At 38.4% G+C, this 16,639-nt stretch overlaps 1 protein-coding gene across 1 annotated transcript in view; it reads right to left on the bottom strand.

Moving 5' to 3' along the window:
- The window catches only part of TPRG1 (tumor protein p63 regulated 1), a 139,511-nt gene extending 123,501 nt beyond the window's left edge, over window positions 1-16,010 (bottom strand). The window contains exon 1 of the mRNA XM_033123237.1: window positions 15,904-16,010. The gene's annotated coding sequence lies outside the window, so the exon portion shown is untranslated. The remainder of the gene's footprint in view (window positions 1-15,903) is intronic.
- Between the last annotated feature and the right edge of the window lie 629 nt (window positions 16,011-16,639).

A 16,639-nucleotide genomic window follows, 5' to 3' on the forward strand; every position in this document is an offset into this window, starting at 1 on the left:
AAATAAAATCTGAACTCCTGAGCATGGTAGACAAGATCTTCAAGATGTGAACTCTTACCAACCTGTAGAGGTCAGTGTCTCAACTTCTTCTCCCTCCCTTTTCTTCTCCCATCTTCCTTGTCCCCCCCAATACTCATATTCTATATTTGAGCCACACTACTCTACCTTTAGTCCCACTAATCCACCAAGCTCCTTCTCATTTCTTTTACTTGATAACAACTCTCACTGCCCTTCTTCTCTCAGCTTAGGAAGCAGCTAGAGGCTGCCCTGATCAATCTTGTCTCAAGAGTTACAGGCCTCCCACTGTTTCTCCTTGTACTATACTTGTCCTTATGACAGTGTTTATTATACTCTATTACAGCGATTTGTTAGCTTGCCTTAACTTTCACACTCTCCCCGCTAGTACATAAGCTCTTGATGGTAAGGACAGAGTTTTGTTTACCATGGTATCCTTAGCACCAAGTAGAGCACATAGAAAGCATTCATTATATGGTAGCTGGACAAATGGGTCAGGAATAAATATCTTCACTCCATGGAGTACCTATGATGGAAAATGCAAAGGAGATTCAGCTGAGAGAGTCTCTCTCCTCAGGTTCAGTGGAACCAGAGCTGACAAGAGAAGATTAGAAACCCTTTCTTCTAAACCAGGCTTCAAACTCACCAGTTCCCACAAGCTTAACATGAATGACAATTTAGAAATGCAATTTTTTCTATGCTCTCAAGGCACCATGATCTTTTACCATGTTTCCCCAAAAATAAGACCTACCCGGACAATCAGCTCTAATATGCCTTTTGGAGCAAAAATTAATATAAGACCCGGTATTATATTATGTTACATTATATTATATTATACCCAGTATTATATTATAGTAAAATAAGACCCGGTCTTATATTAATTTTTGCTCCAAAAGACACATTAGAACTGATTGTCCAGCTAGGTCTTATTTTCGGGGAAACACGGTACCTACCAGTTCTTCAGTCATTTTCTGTGATTGGTCTCCATAAGTAGATTGTGAACTTTGTGAGAGAAAGAACCATGCCCTGATTTGCTCACTGTTACATTTTGTGCAACACAGTGAGCTCAGCCACAGCCAATGTCACAGAGGTCTGTTCCACTAGAGACAGACAGAACAAGGAAAAACTCACTTCTGTCTGACACTACCCTGAGAGGTCAGTGACATATGAGAGCCTTTCCTGAAAGTAGGTCTAGGGATGGAGAGAATGGAGTTGAGGTTTATCCTGAAACCAAAGGGCAATATTTGGGAGCAGGCACTTGAAAGGGATGTAACAAGACCAGAAAGCGGAGCCTAGGATCTTACACAGAATTGCCACCTTCTCATCTTGTTGGTCACCATAACTGTAGGACAATCTATGATTTAATAATGAAATATACATTGAGTTCCTAAAATGATTAATGCTAAACAAGACACCAAATTGGATAACATAATTAGATACGAGACAGTATCAGAATATCATTCTAAGGTAACTTTGACTCCTTTCCACTCCATCTGGGTGAGAATGTTAGCACCTAGAATTCAGCCTGTTCTCCACTTTCTAAGAGGATTTAAATATGTCCAGAAAGCTCCACCCAGAGAGAGGGAAAAGGCAAGAGCTAGAGCAAAGTGATATTTTTCATGAAAATAATGGAGACCAGAGTATAAGTATGGAGAAATGAAAGAAGTTCTGTTTTAAGAATGACATTCAGATTCATTCTGAGATAATTTAAGAAAAGTGTGGACAGTTCATATTGCCAAAAAATAAAAACTTAAAAAAAATTTATATTAGCTTGCAAATATTGTTAGATAAGAAATACAGATGAGGAACGATAACATCTGTAACAAAAGGCTTTTTTCTTTTTCTGTATTGCAGTAAGAAAACAAAGCAAACAACGAAAGTGTCTAAGAAAATATAACTATATATGCACATAAGTATATAAGTCCAGAATATTTAAGTAAGGATAAATGTATATTTATGTGTGACCTGTTACAATGACTGATAAAGCAGTGAGAAACATTAGTCACGATAGTAAACACATGGAGAAAATGAAATTGTTACCTGTAGTGTTCAGACTTCCTTGGTTCTGTGATTGTGGAATTCAAGGCTTACTGGGGAGAGGTAATGTTTGGTTTCGGTCAGCCTTCCTATAAATGTATCACTTCACTCACAAAGACACCAAGAGAGAAGTAGGAGTATGAACCAGAGAAAGATCAGTCAAAACAGTCATTATTAAGTGTAGTCAGTATGCCATCTTCACATATTAAGGGCACATACATGCTGTAATAATATATCTCAGCTTCTCTATCTGTGAAAATGTGCATGTTGATGCCTGCTCTGCTTACGCAATAAGGTTTTTTGTGAAGATCAAATGAAAAAGTTGCGAAAGTACTTTTTAAATGACAGCGTACCTCGATCTTGCATCTTTTAAAGGGCCATGAGTATATTATCACAGAGATGAAGGAGGTAAGACAATGATATCTGAGCAGGGGCTGTTAGCAGTCCCTGAAAGTGCCACTGCCCAGAGCTTTTGGGGAAGGCTGATTCCTAGCTTGACGATGACAAAACTACTGGCAAGATATGGGGGTGACAGTGAGGAGAGGTACTGTGTTTAGCCCAGGGGTGTGCCAAGTCTTCCTAGGAGGCATATTCCATCTAGCCCAGGGGACCAGACAGAAATCGAAGCCCACAGGGCCAGAATTTGATGCTGCCTGAGTCACTTGTACACACATTTCCTGTGTCAATTCCTGCCTCTAAAGTATCCCTTCAGAACATAAAAGCAGTAAAGAACATATGTGGCTTATCTAATATGTCCTACTCGTGAATGGAGAAATTCAAGTGAATGGATAAGTGTGACCACTCTTTAGAGCTTCTCTTTTGAAATAAGTGTTACCAAAAGTAGGTTAGCCCTACTTTTGTTTGGCAATACCGCTGCACCTAAGAACTTCAACTGTGACACTCTATTGTGTTTAAAGAAATGACTGAAATGTGTGAAATGTCTCCAAAATATATTTCCCATTAACTATCTTTCCTTCTTAATGTGCCAGGGCCAATCTATATATAATACCAAGTACCATTCCTAGTTAATATTATTCCCACCTAAAGAGGCGATGTCAGGCTCCAAATGCCGTTAATGTTTGACTGTGAAACATCTGTAATTCTCCTATCAAAGCCCAGCCAGTGGGTAAACTTACAAGAAAATACTTCAGAGTTGCTGAAACCAACTGTCCTATTGGGAGTGATGGAATGTAGAATCCTCAATTTAAGAGGGAACTTACATATATGCTAGTTCAAGATTGTTGCTTTGGTTCACTAATAATGCTACTTATCTATAGATTTAGATCTCATGATAAAGAAAGTGGGATTAACCAGTACATCATTAGAAGCTGTACTGGTATATTTGAATGTATGAAATAGAGAAAGATCATTTAAAACAAGGGATATCTCTAGTTATCGATTTAACTCATCATCTTGCAGTAGCAAATCCAAGCGCATCCTTTATAGCAATCAATGCCCTTTAAATAACAGCAATACTGTACTTACTACAATTAACATTGTACATTTGTACAATAGAAAGACATCCATGAGATATATAGCTTTAAAAATTATAAAATAGGACACAGAATGCTCTTAGTTTTATAAAAATGAAATATAGATAAGTATACAAGAATGTTTATAAGGATAGCCACCAAAGTTTTTGTTTGGTTTGCTTTAGGTAATAGGATTATAGTGGATTTTTTTTTTTTTTGCTTAATTATTTTCTAATTTTCTACAATAAAAAACATTATAAAGAGGATAAATGAGAAAAATGTAGTTGTTCTATTCAAACCATTAGAACTCTTAGAGGTTTTTTCTGAGCACTTACATTTCCACGACAGATTTCCCATTCTCCAGCACCCACCATCAAGGGGAAAAAAAAATATGTTTCTTACAGAAAATATATCAAAATTTAGCCTTCAGAAATTCTCCAAAAATTAAAGTCAGAAAAAGACTAAAATTCATACTCAAATAGAGACTATTCCTGTACATGGATAGTTGGCTTGTTGGACAATGACATTTATCTTCCCACTGATCTGCAAAGGCTACATCAGGAAATGAAAGCACAACAATCTTTGAGAGATGGAGAAAGATAGTGTCTCTTGAGCAAGCTTTATCACAAGAAGTTGTGAAACTGCTATATAGGCCAAGACGTTACAAAATTGTTATGTAAATTACATAAAGAAAAAAGGTGGAGGAAATAGTTGTCTTAGAGAGATGAGTCCAATGCGATTTCAATGAACAGATCCTCTGAGAACAAAGGCCTTTTTACAGACGGACAGGACAGAGTCATTTGACAGAGTTCTTGTTTTCCCAGCAAAAGTTCATAGCACTTGAAGTGCAGTTGGAGGAGGAAAAGGTGGCAGTGACCCTGTTTTAAAGAGTGACCTAGGAGAGGGGGAGTGAAGGGGACAGGTAGAGGAGCCATTCCATACCCACCTGACCCTGACAAAGGCCAGATTCAAAAACATTGGTCTGAAACAAACTAGAGTAAAATACTTTCCTTCTTTCCTCCTCTTTATGCAAAAAGAGTTGGAAGTCATAGTATAGCCCATCTTTTTTTGAGAAGAGGTAAAGAGAAAATGCCCGACCAAGGAATCCATATCCTGAACATGGCCCTAAATTTCCTTCATGCCCACAGACTCTTCAATGAATCTTCTGACATTGGTGCTTCTACCTGAAATGAACCCTCTCTCAGTAGAAATGAGATGACTTACATGGTATTAAACAAGGTTTTTTCTTTCTTTTCCTTTCATGTTTTTTTCTTTCCCTTCAAGTTTTGCAAAACTTTTGTTGCAGAAAAGTGGCGAGGACCGAGAAACTCAAGCGGCACGCAGAGATCAGGGAGAACACAGCTTTATTACACCAGCGGGCTCAGTGGGATTTTTCCCACAGACTGAGCACTGACTGGGGTAGGGCACTTTGTTTTATAGGATTAGGCCTCCCGGTTTGGGGGGAATTCGCACTATTGCTATCGCGACGCTAGGGATTGGATAAATCTGGCTGCGGTGCCGGGAGGTCAGTCCCTAACAGCTGTGATCGTTCAACATTGTTTTGATGGGGAGGCCTCTAACTATGGTGCCTGCCGGAGACTACTCCAATTAAGATATTGGAGGAGGAGGATGGAGCTCCTAGTCCTGCCCGCAGGAAAAAACCATCCCGACACTTTCATTCTTGTTTGTTTTCGGTTGGCAAGTTTCAATCCTGTTTGAGAGTACAGAAAATCAGCAGGAATGGCTAAGCCACACAACTCAGTTGTTTTCCATTGAAGCCTGAAAGATATCCGTACTTTTGACTTAAACATAACTCTGTTGGTGATGTATGAAGATCATTCACCTATAGCTCAAAGGCACAAATGTTTGGAGAATTAATTAAGCCAAGCCTTCCACAGGATAATGGACAAGAAACAGTAAAGACATAAATTGACTCATTTCATGTAATCAATTCCTGTATCAGAAAATAGACTCGCACAGTAGAGAAAGCTTAGGCGTCAGGCAGACCTGGACTTCAATCCAGACTCCACGGCTTACCAGCTGCCTGAAATTGGGTAGCAATTTAAAAATCCTTAGCCCCAGTTTTCTCAAATGTGAAGTGGATCCAATGTTTACCTTGTAGGACAGTATGAGAATTAGAGGAGCTAATAGATCGAAAAGACTAGCAAAATACCTAAGTACGGCAGGGCTTCAAAACTCAGTTTTAAAGGTTGAAGGAAAAGGAAGGTTAAAAGAAGTCTAATAATCAACTGAATCTATTTTAGAGGAATGTGAACAATTAGAAGTAGAGTATATGATAGCTAGTGATGGTGGGGAAAGCCTTGAAGTAATAGGAGTCAGGAACTCTGGGTTCAGATGTAAGTCAGTTCTTCTCTCCGGGCATTTTTTTTTCCCCATATTTGCTAGGAGAGTATTGGACTACGTTGCTCCCAAGTTTCCTTCCAGCTCTGCTGGTCTAGGATTCCACATGGACCTGGTATGGAGCCCACATTCTAAATGAAGAGCGAGAGAGAGCTAAGAGATCATTTACAAAGCAGATCAAATACCAAAAATAACAAGGCTGGAATATATTTATTTTTATCACCTTTATCCCACTATAAATAAAATCTTTCTAGTCTTTGATTATATGCTTATAGAAAATTACATCTTGCGGAGCACCAAAGATTAGAAATCAATAAGTAGAACAACTTATTATCTCATTTTAGAATTTAACAAGCAAGAAAACAATGAATGGTAGGAACTTCTTGTCTGGTTTCATTAGCTATTCCCTCCAAGCAATGACAGTAGCACTACAGAGAGGACTAACCTACCTAGCCTGGGCCTTCATCCAGCTAGACCGGGACCATCCAAAGTGAAATTCTCCCTCCTACCCCAACCAACCATAACATTGTGGATGATGGCCTCTTCTCCAGTCTCTGAAATGATGCAGACCGAGCTTCCCAGATTCCTTCATACAATGAAAGCTACCATTTAGAGTTCATCTTACTTAGAATGAAGGATGCTGTCTTTGTTAATTGGCTATGCAACTACAAAGCAAAAATGAATCAAAAATAGATCTTCTTGCATGGAGTTTAGAGCCTAGTAGAGGGGATAATAATTTAAGCTTCTAATCCTAAATTAGAGCTATTTAATCTTAAAGATACTTATTTTATTATACTATGTGTACACACCCATAGTGGAATATAATACAACCCTGAGAAATCATGTGTTTGAAGACAATCAAGTGAAAAAACAGGGTCCTAAGCTCACATACCCTTTGGTTTTATTTTCAAATCCTAAAGTATATGTAAACAAGAAAAGCACTAGAAATTAACATACTCATTAACATAAAAAATTGTAGTGAATTAGACTTATTGTGGCTAAAGGAGTTTATCTCTGGGAGGGGTAGGTTGCAAAAGATGTTATAGAATAATCCTGTAGACAAATATTAGTTGACAAGAAAGATATTATGAAGAAGAAATGCAGGTTATAAGATATTATATTAAAAACAAAACAAAACAAAAAAACACCCATACATGCATTGAAAGCAAATGCACCACATATGTTATGAATGATTATCTCTGCATGCCTGGCTTTTGGGTGATTTTTACTTTCTTTTTTACATTTTTTAAAATTTCCCAACTTGTTTTAAACATTGAACATATTTTATATAATTGAGGGGGGGAAATGTTTAGCACTTTTTTTTAGGAATTTTCAAGGAAGTGAGTTTAAGTCAGAGCCACAGGGCTTATGGACACAAAATGAATTGACTGAAATATAAGAATAAAAGTCTAAGACCCCAGAAAGTGGTGAGGTCACAGGCAAAGGCAGTCGTACAAGAAACGTCATCAAAGGTACTGGTGACACAGGAGTTTGGGAGGGCTCCATCCTCCTCAGAGATCACTGTACCTGTGAGCCATGAAAATGAGGATACTTGTTTTGAAAGTGCACCTAATTGTTCAGCCAGTCCTCCTTAAGGGAGCTGTCCCTAGCCACCCAAACTCACTTGAGACAGAAGGACCTCCTCTGTCAACAAGATGAAGCATTATAGGCACCATAGATGAGGGCTCTTTCCCTCCAGGGGAACTATAAGCAACTCCAGGTCAGAAACCAGTCCCTGTTTTGCATCCCACCCTCCCTGCCAAAACCGAGTGTTCTGAACAGAACAGATGCTTAATAAATGTGTCTGATACACACCACATAGGGTATGGCAGAAGGACAAGGGTAGAGGAGCAAGGGGAGCCTGGAGGTAATTAGCCTAGCACTACCAAACACCAGCTATGTGTCCTTGATGGCAACGGTACAGAGAGATTTTGGTGACGATGAGAAAAACAGTGATAACTCAGGCAAAGAACTACTGCATTGACAGGTAGTCATTCATAGAGGTTGCTGTTAGTGACTATTTGGACACATTTAACTTTCCTTATTATGTTATACGTCCTACATAAAAGCAAAAGAAGGGAAAGAAATGTCCCCTTAAATCTACCATGCAGAGAAAATGAAAGTAAATAATTTTTTGATGTACATCCTTTCAGACTTCTTTGACGTTTATCTGTAGATATCATATTTTTACGTGAAAAATGGTGTTATGCTGTAAATATTATTCCAAAAGCTGCCTTTTACCCGTAACATATTGAGGAAGATACTGATACTAACAATGGTACCCAACACTTTTTAAGCATTTCCTGTGTGCCAAACACTTGGCTTTAACTGCATTGGCTAATTTCAAACTCACCACAGGTATTATAATAACCCTCATTTTATAGATTAGGACACTGAAACTCAGAAAGGTGGAGGAATTTGCTCAAGCTCACATAGTAAGTGACAAGAGCTCTAAATTGATCAAAGGTCTTTTGGACCTGAAGCCCGTTTCTACCACTGTGCTACACCAAGCAGTTAATAAATAATTTCCTACGACAGCATATTAGTGGCTGTATAGGGTTCCATCACACAACCAGTCATATTTATTTAATGCATCCCCTATTGTTGTATATTCATGTTGCTTCCTTTCGCTTTGCTTTTATAATGACTATGCATGCACAGAAGATCCTTGTAGGTAAAACATTTCATAACCCTTATTTTTTCCTCTGTATAAATTCCTAGAAAGACAAATGCTGGGTCAAAGAGTTTGTAAATGCAAGGTTTTTGTTATATCTGTCAAATTGGCCATCCCAGAAATATATGGCTGTCCCAGAAATATTACAGCAGTTTAAGTCTCAGTAGAATATAAAGCCCACTTATATGTGAAATCTAAAACAAAACAAACAGCAACAACAAAAAAAATGAACTGAAAAATACAGAAAACAGATTGGTGGTTGCTAGAAGCAGGGGGAGAGGGGTGGGAAAAATAGGTAAAGGGAGTCAAAAGGTACAAATTTCCAGTTGTAAAATAAGTAAGTCCTTGAATGGAATGTACAGCATAATGACTATAGTTAATAATACTGTATTGCATATTTGCAAGTTGGTAAAAGAGTATATTTCAAAAGTTCTCATCACAAAAATAATTATAACTATATGTAGTGAATAACTAGACTTATTGGAGTCATCATTTTGAAATATATACAAATATGAAATTATTACATCTTATACTCAAAACAAACATGTTATAAAGCAGTTCCCTTTTATCCACAGTTCTGCTTTCTGTGGTTTCAGGTACGGGGTCAACCACAGTCTGAAAATATTAAATAGAATATTCCAGAAATAAGCATTTCATATATTTTAAATTGCATGCCATTCTAAGTAGTGTGATGAAATCGTGTGCTGTTGTGCTCTGTTCCACCTAGGATGTGAATCATCCCTTTGACCAGGGATTACTTAATAATAGCCCCAAAGCCATTCACATAACTCTTATTACAATATATTGTTATAATTGTATTTTATTATTAGTTTTTATTGTTAATATCTTACTGTGCCTAATTTATAAGTTAAACTTTATCATAGGTAGGTATGTACAGGAAAAAACATAATTGGTACACAATTACTTTTGCACCAACCTAATAGATACAAATTCACTGCTGAAGGAAGAGACTGATACGAGACTCAGTCTGAGATTACAGGCATATACATATATATGGTTCAGTACTATCTGTGGTTTCAGGCGTCCACTGGGGATCTTGAAACTTATTCCCCACGCATAAGGGGGAACTACTGGATGCCAATTGTATCTCTATAAAAATGTTACAAAAACGAAAAAATATATATAAAGCTTATTTCCTTCAAGTCAGTAGAAGGTTTTATATTTCTTTTAAAAAATGTAGTTAATGGTTTAAATGAGTCAAATATTTGTTTTAATTTATAATGCTTTTTTCAGTTGTGAGGCTGCAAAGGTTGGTGGGTGTATATCTTGGTACATTTTTATTGGTTTCATCTTTCTTTTACTGATCCTTAAGAATTTCTAATTTATTAAATACATTAACAATTAAACCAATGTTTATCAATAGCTCTTAACTATTATACTGGCACTCCTGAGGATTATAGGCATGAGTAATGATGGTGTGAAATTTTCAAAATGGACACATCAATTATACAGGTTTACGTATCCCTGACTGTAGAGCAAAATGAACCACACCAGTTGGCTTCCAAAGTCATAGATTTGATTATTAATTCTGCATGTAAGGATATCTTGAACTTGGGTACTCCACTTTTTTTCTTATGTGACAGATTAATCTCCATAGTGCAACTCTACAAGGTACAAAATGCTCAATTTTATTTACTTAGTCAAACACATTTTGGGGGCAACTTCTCTGTGACAAACACTGCGCTAGGGAAAAGAGATGGGTGGATAGTAGAAGAAAACCTGCAAATACAATTTCTGTCCTTATGGAGTACATTGTCTGTGAAGAAATCATATTTGCAAATAAATAATTACAAGATGGCTGGATAAAGCCATAGATAGGAATCTGTACAAAGTGAAATAGCATTATAAGGGTATTGTATGGTTAGACTGAGCTGTCCGGATACCGGATACATACGTATCTAAGAGTGCTTGCACAAAGCCAAACACTAAGCAGACACCAAGGACATAGTTCGAACTGCTGCTGAAAGAGGATGGTTGTATTTTACTCTAGGAGTTGCCTTTTGATGCCAACATGATAGGAGAGAACAGCTGCCACTGGGGGGATGACAAATGGCGTGCAAATCACTTCAATCTGGACATGCATTGACCTGGGCTAAGTCAAATGATACATGTTTCAGTGTTTCCGTAGTACAGAGTAGCAATTGGAAACCAGGTAGGGTTATGGACCGGGAACCCCATGTAAACAGAAGAAACTAACTGAAAGCATGCAGGATGCATCATAATGTCAGTAGTAATATTAGGTTGGTGCAAAAGTAATTGCAATTTAAAAGGTTAAAAATAATTGTAAAAACCACATTTACTTTTGCACCAACCTAATAGACTGCTAGACGAAGAGGTTGATATGAGACTCAATCTGAGATTACAGTCATAAGAAATTGCATTCCCATCCTCAAGCATGCAAATGGTTCAACCTGAAATCCGTATTTGCAAGATATGGGAAGTCCATCTTCCCAAATATTACAAATTGTCCTTGATACAGATGCAAAATTCTAGTTCCTTCCCAGTGTTCTAAATATCCTGCATCTAGTATAAAAGCACCTGCCGTTTAGGAGACATTGCTGGGAAGTGGGAATTCCCTGAGATTTACAAAAGGTCATTAAACAATGACAATGAAAGTTTTATAGAGCTTTGTAGAGAGTTCTAAAGCTATAAGCAATATCCAAAATTATCTGTGTAGTATACTAGGCAGTGGTAATGAAGATAGCAATGAACTTGACTTTTAGAAGCCATGTTTGAGTCCCATCTATTATTAATTTGCTATGTGATTTGGGGCAGAAGACTTCAACCCCCTGAGCCTTATTTTCCTCTGTAAAAAAAGTAAAACCATAACCTTTATCAGGACAACTTCACAAGGGTAGAGAAGGTAAACAATATACTCGATTTATGTGTATCAATCAAGCTATGGTTTCTACAAAGATATATTTCTATCCTCTTTCTCTTAAGAGAAAAAAAAGTCTCTCTCTCTTCTAATTTGTGCTCATTTTCTCTGGGTCACTTTATGAATAAGCCCCTTGAAAGGAAACATGCGTTCACCAGCTTCAATCCTCTTCTTCCATTCTCTTTTGAACCCACCCAGCCGCTTGATGCATGCTCAGATCTCTGACATCACGTCACTCCACGTCTCAGCAGCATCTGTGCGGTCCAACCACTCTCTCCTCTTTGGACAGTGTCTTCACTTGGTTTCCCAGAACACACCACACCCGCCCAGGTGTTCACCGATCACCCGGGCTCCTTCTCCTCCGCTTCCTTTCTTGGTTCCTATGGAACCAGAGAATACAAGGCGGTGGGAGCAGTAGGCATGGTATGCTCCCGCGGGCAGATAATGATAAGTGGTGCATTGTGTAAAGAAAACGTAAATGAAAAATGCTTTCCACTATACCATGTGCTGGGGGTTCTAAACAATTTCAGTGACTAAAAAATCCACCTCTCTGTTGGCATAGGACCACCCGCACCATGCCTTTTCCCCTTTGGTACTTATTGACTAAATTTCGCTCAACTTCCTAACCCCAAACCTTACAGCACCCCAAGTCAGCCATTAAACCTCTTATACATTCTGTCTCCCTCCTGTACTGTCTGTCTAACTCCTTTGATGATCTCATTTAATTTCACTGCTGTAAATATCACGTGTGTTGAGGACTCCCACTTTTTATCTTCAGCTTAGATATGCTCACTGAATCCTAGATTCATCTATTAACTTACTACTTGACATCACCCAATTAATCTGTCCAAAAGTAAGCTCCTACTGTTTCTTTGCGGAGCACATCTGTTCCTCTCATGGTCTTCTCCACCTCACATAAAGGCCACTCCTTTCTACCAGTTGTTCAGCAAAAACCTTGGAGTCATCCTCGGCTGCTTTCTGTCTTCCTCATTCAGTCAGTCACCACAAGACCCAAACACACATCATCACTGCCACCACTATCCTCCTGTCCAAGATTCCGCATCGCTCATCTGGATTACAGTAATGAATCCAGTGACTCTCCCTGCTTCTGCCTGCCCTCTCCCCACCCCATCCTCATCTATTCTCAACACACAGACAGAAGGATCCCTTTGACATGTAAATCAGACCATGTCATTCATCTGCCCCAAACCTACAAATGGCTCCCACTTTACTCAGAGTGAAAGTAAAAGCCCTTACAGGGCTCTGCATTATTGCTGCCCCCACCCCATTCCACCGTCGTCTTTCTAACTTTATTTCCAAAGATTTTTCCACTTAATTCAATCTTATTCTTTAAAGGTGCCAAGAAGCCATGCCTCTGTCTCAGGACCTTTGCACTTGCTTTTCCATTTACTTGGAATGCTGTTTCTCCAATTATTTACATGGCCCACTCCCTTGTATCATTAGGATCTTTACTCAAATAACAAGTTATGTCTCCCTGAAATTTCACCTCTTCAAGACTTTCTATCTCCTGCTCTATTTTTCTCTATCTCTCGTATATTACATATTTTACTGATTGCTTTTGTTTATTTTCCACGTGTCTCATTAGCAATGTAAACGACTTGAGGGCAGATATTATTTCTTTTTGTTCATTGATGCTGTTTTTCCAAATCTTAGGAGACATAGTCAATAAATAATTTTGAATGAATGAAACTTAAAGAGATGTTTGTATGGAACAGATGTTCAAGAAATAGTTTTAAATGAATGAGTCTTGTTCAAATACTTTGTTTTACTCTGTGCCTCATCACCTACCCACTTCCTTTGAAGCACAGACCTTTGAGATATAGGTACAATTCTGAACCAATCTCATCCACGACCATGTGCATGCAAATGAGAAAAGCTTAGTTAATCACACAAATACCTGGAGTTATATGTGTAAACATTGTTTTAGTGACGGTCGCCGCTCTTCACAAGACCAGAACCTTCCCTTCAGCCCATGAAGAATTCTGTAAAGAACGTGCCCAAAGATTTTGCTCTAGGATGTTTGTTATAACGTTGTTTACAGCAGCAAAAAAATATTTGGAAACAATTTTAATGTCTACTGTTGGGAGACTGGTTAAATTAATGATGGTACAGTCATACAATGGAATATTGTGCAGCCATTAAAATATTGTAAAAGCAAAAAAAAAAAAAAGAATTCTGTAAACCTCAGTGGAGCATTCATACGCGTATATTTACATAGTTGTGGAATTTTCTAGCAGTGTCTATTATGGAGCAGGCTATGACCAGGACATTCAAGGACATTCTACAACTATTCCTTAGGGGGTGAATGCTTCCCAGACCAAAGGAAAACGCCTATCAGCTAAAAATAACTCTCTACATGCTACAAGTTAAGAACTTATGCAACACCATTTTTCTATCCAAAGGAATAGATTTGATTTAAAAAACAGTCTTAACCATCTTTCTCCCCCAAACATTTCTTACAAGTTTCTCAATGTATTTTCAAACTATTTTCATCCGTTTTTCTAATTCTACTGTATATTACCACCGTGCCTCCCTCAGTAAGCATTTGAACTGTCCACTGTGTTTAGAAGTGCTCAATTCTGGTATTTTCTCTCTTAATTCTTTTGAAAAACTTAAAGCAGAGCTAAGGGATACCTGCACAGATATTCTGTCACTGCCAAATTGTGAACTCAGATAGCTGTGAGCTTGGGCAAAATGCCTGTTCAGTCATCGTAATGCCCCTCAAATCACAAGCCCTCTGCCTACCATTCAATACCCAGAATCTGGTGTAGACCCAGATTTCCAGTCTCATTCCCCGTCAGTCCCACTGGCTCTACATGCAGCCACAGCTAATTCCCTCTATCCCTCAGGAACAGTTCAGACAGTACTAACCTCCGAGTTTGCTTAAATTATTTTGCTGGAAACTCTTCTCACCTCTATCTGCCCAAAGCCCGTATCAAATGTAATTTCCTCCTTCCAGTCAACCCCAATGGCAACCTACCTTTTTGTCATGATCTGCTTCCCAGTAAAACCAACACCATTCGCTTTCTTCTTCCTGCAGTATTTATCCTAGTTTGCCCTGTGTTGTCGTTGTGTTCACATTTTCAGTACTAGTAAACCCCTTTGGGAAAGGGTCATGGCTCTTCATCCCCAAATCCCCACGCTGAGTGATCAAGAGGTGATTATTTTGTTAAAGAATAGATTATAGAAAACATATCCTTGGGCTGGTTTCCAGGATTTCAGCTCTTTGGAAATTCAGGGCGTTGTGTTGCTATCCATGTTGCTATCACATATCATTTTTTTTCTTATTTTTATGTCATTGATCTCTTAAGTAAAAAGTATTACCCTTCGGTTGTCATTTTTCCTTTCTTTTCTCTTGTAGGCACCCGAAGATTATGCTGAAGCTGTGTTCGCTTGCTTAATACTTTAATTTTCAAGTCACTGAGACTCAGTATCTGGCTTAATATCCGGACTAGGTATCAAGACCAATGGCATATTCTGCTGAAGTCATCATTTCTCTCCCTACCTTTTAAATAAGGAGAGGTTAAGGCCAAAGAATTAATTTCGCCTCCTCCCTGGTGCCATTGATCTGTGGCCTGGCCTAGCATTCTGTAGAACTAGATTTCCCTTGAAAGAGAACTATTTGAACACATAAGAGATTGGAAGAGATCAGTATTGACAAACCCAAATACCTGGTAGCCTAAATCAGGTCCCCTGGGGACTATGGAGAATTGGGGAACACACGCTCCATCGACAGGGAGCACATGCTGCCACAGCTAGCTGATGTGTTTTCCGCAGGGGAAAGAGGATCCACTATTACCAAGTCTTCTGATCTTCTTGAAAAATGAGATACCTGAATTTTTGCACAAAATTTCCTGGATGCTAAATATTCGCAACCAGTTTAATTTTGCTTCCCATTGCAACACAAACAAAACATATCTGCACGGACTCACATATGGCTGCTGGCCTGCAGCCTCTAGGTTAAAGGAAGTCTCAAGGTCAATCCTGCCATTAAAATCTATACTTCTGAATACAAGAACAACTACCATTATAAATTCTGAACTGAGTGACAGCCCTCTAGAAGGATCTTAGAAGATACAAAGGAAGTTCCAGATTGGCTGAATAAAATGAAGACTCCACCACTGCTTGCTCATCTCCGAACACTACACCTAAGGAGAAGTTCTGAAATTTGGCTGAAACAAATATTTCACAAGAACCAAGTTAATGAGGAAAGAAGCTTCTGTGGAAAAGTCCCGTACTCTACAGGGTATGCTGTTTCCGTTGGATGCTAAGAAAAGGTAACAGTGCCCTAAAACTTTTAGCTGAAAAGAATCTTAAAGGATATTGGATGCAATTACACAGCCAATGCTTCTGTTTAAGGATGTCCATACCGTTTATTCCATGTCATGGTCAGTGAAAGAGTCAGAGACCCGTGTTTGACTTACAGCTCCAACGATCACTGGCTGATGGCCTTCTGTATATCACACCATCTTTCTGGGCTTCAGTTTCTCTATTTTGAATGAGGTCATTGAGTGCATGATTTTTTTTCAAGACCCTTACCCTAAGAATATACAGAAGTCTGCCTAAGATTATGTAGCATTTCAACCCATGGGATGAATATTAGCACTGTTGTAACAAATTCACACACACACACACACACACACACACACACACACCACAATATTTCCTTCCACAACTAAGAATGACACAACCTTTTGAGCATGAAGGAAAAAAATGATAGCTAAAATTAGCATCTTAAAAAATAAACTACCTAATCACTGAAGATGAGATTTTCTTAAAACTGTAGAACAATAAGATATAATGATAGCTGTCGTAAGAGAGGAAATTGCAAGAGTCAATTTGAAGGGATTTAGGGGGTGTTTTCCCCCCTGTTGAGATCTGCTTTCCCATATATCACAGTAAGACTGCAAAGCTAAATATTTCCCCAGGGCCTGTGTGATCTATGCCTCATAATGCTGAGGCTGACATTAGGCGAGTGTCATTCATCCCAAATGAAAGCCTTTCAACACACACAGCTAGAGCACTTTTCCAGCTCCATATAGTCATCCTCCCTCATTTGCATACCACTTTTCAATTTACAAGGTTCCTTTACATACATGTTTTCATTTGTTCTCTAAAAATAGCCCTATTTGGTGAAGCTTATATATCATTATAAAGTCT

This window comes from Rhinolophus ferrumequinum, chromosome 2 (genome assembly GCF_004115265.2).
Source record: "Rhinolophus ferrumequinum isolate MPI-CBG mRhiFer1 chromosome 2, mRhiFer1_v1.p, whole genome shotgun sequence".
Classification (NCBI taxonomy): Eukaryota; Metazoa; Chordata; class Mammalia; order Chiroptera; family Rhinolophidae; genus Rhinolophus; species Rhinolophus ferrumequinum.